General features: G+C 52.3%; 1 pseudogene; it reads left to right on the forward strand.

Annotated features, from left to right (window-relative positions):
* Positions 1-4650: 4650 nt before the first annotated feature.
* LOC123057012 (cell division cycle protein 48 homolog) lies at positions 4651-6420 on the forward strand (annotated as a pseudogene).
* The last annotated feature ends 249 nt before the right edge of the window (positions 6421-6669 follow it).

A 6669-nucleotide genomic window follows, 5' to 3' on the forward strand; every position in this document is an offset into this window, starting at 1 on the left:
TCCATTGGGGCGTTGGCCAAGGTGGGAGGAAAGAAATCTCATTATTTCCTTCCCCACCGATTGTTATCCCCCCTTTTTAGGGATCTTGATCTTATCCCTTCGGGATATGATCTTATTCCTTCTAAGGGGGGATCTTGGTGCGCCTTGACCAGGGGTGTGGGGCCTTGCCCCCACTACCCACGTCCATGTGGGTCCCCCCATGCAGGTGGGCCCCACTCCGGAACCTTCTAGAACCTTCCCGGTACAATACCGAAAAATCCCGAACATTTTCCGGTGGCCAAAATAGGACTTCCCATATATAAATCTTTACCTCCGGACCATTCCGGAACTCCTCGTGACGTCCGGGATCTCATCCGGGACTCCGAACAACATTCGGTAACCACATACAAACTTCCTTTATAACCCTAGCGTCATCGAACCTTAAGTGTGTAGACCCTACGGGTTCGGGAGACATGTAGACATGACCGAGACGTTCTCCGGTCAATAACCAACAGCGGGATCTGGATACCCATGATGGCTCCCACATGTTCCACGATGATCTCATCGGATGAACCACGATGTCAAGGACTTAATCAATCCCGTATTCAATTCCATTTGTCTATCGGTATGTTAACGTCGGTATCCAATACCTTGTTCAATCTCGTTACCGGCAAGTCACTTTACTCGTTCCGTAACACATCATCCCGTGATCAACTCCTTGGTCAAATTGCGCATATGATGATGTCCTACCGAGTGGGCCCAGAGATACCTCTCCGTTTACACGGAGTGCCAAATCCCAGTCTCGATCCGCATAAAACAATAGATACTTTCGGAGATACCTGTAGTGCACCTTTATAGTCACCCAGTTACGTTGTGACGTTTGATACACCCAAAGCACTCCTACGGTATCCAGGAGTTACACGCTCTCATGGTCGAAGGAAGAGATACTTGACATTGGCAAAGCTCTAGCAAATGAACTACACGATCTTTTGTGCTAGTCTTAGGATTGGGTCTTGTCCATCACATCATTCTCCTAATGATGTGATCCCGTTATCAACGACATCCAATGTCCATAGCCAGGAAACCATGACTATCTGTTGATCACAACGAGCTAGTCAACTAGAGGCTCACTAGGGACATATTGTGGTCTATGTATTCACACGTGTATTACGATTTCCGGATAATACAGTTATAGCATGAATAAAAGACAATTATCATGAACAAGGAAATATAATAATAATACTTTTATTATTGCCTCTAGGGCATATTTCCAACAGATAGTTGGTTGGTGAAAACTACATCCATGAGGGCAGTATAAAGTTGCATATATACATGGAGCTAAAGTTGCACATCTCACTAGCACATGTGGTTTGGACGGGGTGCTAGCAGTCAAAACTATACGCCCATAGGGGTACGGGAAAAGTTGCACATCACTCTTAGAAAGTTGGCCGAGGCAGCATCCGAAGTTGCACATCCACTGCTAGGCAGTTGGTCGAGATAGCAAAATAGTGAAAATTGTACATCAACGGGCAGGGAGGAAGTAGCACATCAACTACTAGGTAGTTGGCTTGGGCAGCAAACGAAGTTGCACATCAAAGTGTTAGGGGTAGTTTGGGGTGGAGGTCTCCGTCAGTGAAAACTGCACATCCACGGTAGTGCAAAAGTTGCATGTCGACGCTCAAGTAGTTGCACATCGACTCTTAAACAGTTGCACCGAAACAGGGAGTAAATTGCACACAAAAAAATTCATCGAAGCATATCCATGCGGGATCATGTTTCGAAGAGCACGCCGGAAGGGTTTTAACGGTGAAAACGGATCTTAATTTCGATGCATGGTTTATAAGTTATGACTTTTTGAAAAAAATTCAAAGATCCCAATTAAATGTGTTCACACATGCTTTTGTAATTTCATTTTATTTTTTCCGTTCACCTGCTACTTTTTCTCTTTAATATGAATTAGAATTTTTTTATATGAATTAGGGAGACAATTTAGTTCCTTTTATAGACTAGGGACAAAATACTTCCTTTTTGGCCGGCTGCTCCATAGACTACTGTATAACAGGGTCCACTTGTCAGGCTTTGCCAAGTGTATTTTCGCAGAAACTCAGTGAACATGTAATTCTGCCGAGTTTATTAAGTTCGTCTAGTTGTTTTTCGTTGGAACCTGGCAAAGGCATAGCTCTGCCGAGTTGCTTATCACCATCGAGTCCAATTTTGAATTAAACTTGACAGAGAGAAGTTTGCCAAGTTTCCTATAAAATGAACTTGGCGAAGTATCGAAACTCGGGACAAAACCAGATTATAGTAGTGTGAGAATGACTATATGTGCAACTAGAGCTAATATAGAAGCCCACAAAAAAAATGATCGCTGTATGTGTAACTTCCCAATGATCGTATCGTTGAGAACAACTATATGTGCAACAACAACTACTATAGATGCCAACAAAAAGTGATCACCGTGTGTGTAACTTCCAAATGACCATATACAACTGAGAACAATTATGTGTGTAATGACTAAAACTACTATAGATGCCAACAAAAATGATCGCCGTGTGTCCAACTTCCCAATGATCGTACCCATCTGAGAATGATTATGTGTGCAATTGGAACTACTATACATGCCAACAAAAATGATAACCATGTATGCAAGTTCCCAATGATCGGATCCAACTGAAAATAACTATGTGTGCAATTAAAATTACTATAGATGCTAATAAAAATGATCATCATGTGTGCAAGTTCCCAATGATCATATCCAACTATAGATTTCATATAAAAACTAACGTTTTAGTTTTAACTCCGCGGCTATACATGAGCACCTCCCATGATAATTCATGTGCGACTATGCAGACAAGATTGTTCAATTTTGTGTCCATGCATGTGCAACTGTGCCGACGAGAGTGTGCAACCCCGCGACCATGTGTGAGCACCTCCCACGATAATTTATGTGCGACTATGCGCACGAGATTGTGCAACTCTGTGGCTATGCATGTGCGACTATACCGATGAGAGTGTGCAATTCCACGGCCGGACATGAACACCTCCCACGACAATTCATGTGCGACTATGCGGACGAGATCGTGCAACTCCGTGGCCATGCATGTGCGAAGTGTGCAACTCCGCGGCCATGCGTGAGCACCCCCACGACAATTCATGTGCGACTATGCGGACGAGATTGTGCAACTCTGTGTCCATGCGTGTACGACTATGCCGGCGAGATTGTGCAACTCTGCGGCCGGGTGTGAGAATCTCCCACGATAATTCATGTGCGACTATGCGGACCGGATTATGCAACTCTGTTGCCATGCACGTGCGACTACGGCCGACAAAAGTGTGTAACTTCATGGCAGGGTGTGAGAACCTCCCACAATAATTCATATGAGACTATGCGGACAAGATTGTGCAACTCTATGGCCATGCATGTGCCAACTAAGACTACTATATGTGCAACTGCAACTACTATGGATGCCAATAAAAATACTCCCTCCGTCTCAAAATTTTTGTGTTAGATTCGTCTAAATATAGATGTATCAAGTCACATTTTAGTATTAGGTACATCCGTATCTAGATAAATTTAAGACAAGAATTTTGGGATAGAGAAAATAGTAAACAATAGATCAACTTAAAAAGAGACATTTAGTCAACTTATAAGAGCGTTTTTGATACTAAGGAGTGCTTCTGTCGCTGCTAGCTTATAGTAGTATTTGCTTTTCTACAGTAAACTGAACCATGGCCTGCTCCTGCTGCCGTTGCTAGCTTATGTTTGCTTTTCTATAGTAAAATGAGCCATGACCTGCTGCTGCCGCCGCTGAAATTGAAACTCAACTGAACCATGTCTTGCTGCTGCTTCCGTTGCTAGATGCCGCCGCTACCTGCTGCCGTTGCTAGATGCCGCTGCTGACGCCTGCCGGCACGGCGGCACACAGTTTCTTCAGAACTGAAGCGGTGAAGCTCACAGGCCACAGTAAACAAAATCCATCCATGTCGTGCGCTGCTGGACGAGAGGATCGCATAAGCGTGTTGATTCTGGATGAGGCGGCCTTCGCGCTTCGGGAAAGACGTGGGCTCTCGCGGACTGCAGGAAGCGGGGCATGCGGGTGAGGTCCATGCTCTCCTTCAACTGTGGCGACAGCTGCGGCAGCGAAACAACCGCGGGGAGGGAGGCGTCAGGTAAGGCGCGCTTGGAGGCGGCCTTGTAGGAGACGGGGCCGACGGTGAGCGCCGGGCTGTGTCCACGGAGCAGTCGCGGTCGGCGGCCGATCCCGGGAGGCCGAGGCGGACCCCACATCGCCTCCTGGATTGGGGTGGGGGGACGAGCAGCAGGAGGACGACGCAGGGGTGGGAGCGGCGGCGGAGAGGTGAAATCGCAACGGGTGGGGTCGGGGAGTGGAGGAGACAATGAGGATATGATGGCTCCAACAAGGTGGCACGTGACGCACGACGGGGCGATGTGGCGTGATCCTGCGGCCAGGAACCGGCCGCTCGTTTCATCTACTATCCTATAAAAAGCAAGAGAGGACGGAAAACCAGATCATCCTATCCATGGAAACCTGCAATCGGATGGTCTACATCACTCCAGCATACTAAACGCGCTTATGCTTTAATTACCCACCATGCCATTGCCTTAATTATTTACCCACCATGCCATTGCCTTAATTATTTACCCACCATATGCCCCATTGGATTAACATCGTCCCGAACACGTCGCTGCCCTCTCGCTACCACGCCGTCGGGCAGTTTGGCCACCGCCCCACACCTCGCCCCACCTCTTCCCTACAACTCCGCGCCAGCCACGCCTCGACCGCCGCCGGACAACCTCCACCTGTGCCTGTCCACAAGCGCTGCTGGACAGCCGCTCCGTCCACGCGCCATGCGCCGCCGCGCCGTCCGCACTCACGCTGCCCGGACCATCGCGCCGTCCAGCGCCCGCACCGCCCACACGCCGACCGGGCCGCCACGTCCACTCCAAGGATCAGTGTTGAGGACACCGCCCGCGTCGCCATCTCCCCCTTCGAGGACTCCGTTGACGGCATCAGCGGCAACCTGTTCGACGCCTACGTCAAGCGTAAGTAACCGTCGTCAGTCGATTCTTGAGCTGTTGATTGATTCTTGGTCTGTTCTTGCGTCTACTTGATCTGTTCTTGCGTCTTCTTGAGCTGTTGATTGATTTGTTTTGGGCGTGGATGCAGCCTACTTCATGGGCGCGCGCCGGACTGTGCGCAAGGGCGACCGCTTCGTGGTGCACGGCCACATGCACGCCGTGAAGATCAAGGTCGTCGACACGGACCCTGACGAGTGCGTCATCATGGCAGCGGGCATGCAGGTCTTCTGCGACGACGCCAACCCGGTCAAGCGGGAGGACGAGGGGAGGCTCGACGGCCCGGGCTACGACGACATTGGCGGCGTCCACAAGCAGCTCGCGCAGATCCGGGAGCTGGTCGAGCTGCCGCTGGGCGTGAAGCAGCTCGCGCCACCCCAAGCTGTTCAAGACGCTGGGCGTGAAGCCACCCAAGGGGATCCTGCTCTACGGCCCGCCCGGCACCGGCAAGACGCTGCTCGCGCGCGCCATCGCGGCCGAGTCGGGCGCCAACTTCATCGTCGTCAACGGGCCGGAGATCATGTCCATGATGGCCGGCCAGAGCGAGGACAACCTGCGCAAGGTGTTCGCCCAGGCCGAGGCCCGGGCGCCGTCCATGATCTTCATGGACGAGATCGACGCCATCGCGCCCAACCACGAGAAGACGCACGGCGAGGTGGAGCGCCGCGTCGTGTCCCAGCTGCTCATGCTCATGGACGGCCTCCGCCCGCGCGCGCAGGTCATGGTCATCGGCGCCACCAACCGCCCCAACAGCCTCGACCTCGTGCTCCGGCGCGACAGCCGCTTCGACAAGGAGATCGATATCGGCGTGCCCGACGAGGTCGGCCACCTCGATATCCTCCGCATCCACTCCAAGGACATGCCCCTCTCGGACGACGTCGACCTGGAGCGCATCAGCAAGGACACGCACTGCTTCGTCGGCGCCGACCTCGCCGTGCTCTGCTCCGAGGCGGCCTTCCAGTGCATCCGCCAGAAGATGGACGTGATCGACCTCGAGGCGGACACCATCGACGTGGAGGTGCTCAACTCCATGTCCGTGATCATGGACGACCTGGTGCACGCCAAGGAGGTGACCAAGCCGTCGGCGCTGCGGGAGACGGGTCTGGTGGAGGTCCCCAAGGTGTCGTGGGCGGCCTGGAGGATGTCAAGCGGGAGCTCCAGGAGACGGTGCAGTACCGTACCGGGTGGAGCACCCAGAGATGTTCGAGCTCTTCGGCATGGAGCCGTCGCGAGACGTGAGCTCCTCGACTGTGACGTTGCCGGGCGACGTGCTGCTTGTCACCTCGATGTCCGCCAGGACGGTGTCGGCCTTGCGGTTGATATCCGCCGGCGGCGGTCCTTAGCCCACACCTTGAACGTGTCCCGCGGCAATGGCGATGCCTCCGCCCTGATGCACACCGCGGACGCGGTCGCGCCGGGGCCGAGCACACTGCCGACCAGGCGGAACGCGCGGTCATCCTCCTCCCTGAGCAGCAGCCGCTAGATGGGGCAATGGAGCACGCTTACGTATCTTGACGAAGATCTCCCTCCGCGAACTGCCCTTCGCCACCGTTGCGCCCCTTCTCCGGCCGATTGATGCGCGACGATCTCTT

Source organism: Triticum aestivum, chromosome 3A (genome assembly GCF_018294505.1).
Source record: "Triticum aestivum cultivar Chinese Spring chromosome 3A, IWGSC CS RefSeq v2.1, whole genome shotgun sequence".
Classification (NCBI taxonomy): domain Eukaryota; kingdom Viridiplantae; phylum Streptophyta; class Magnoliopsida; order Poales; family Poaceae; genus Triticum; species Triticum aestivum.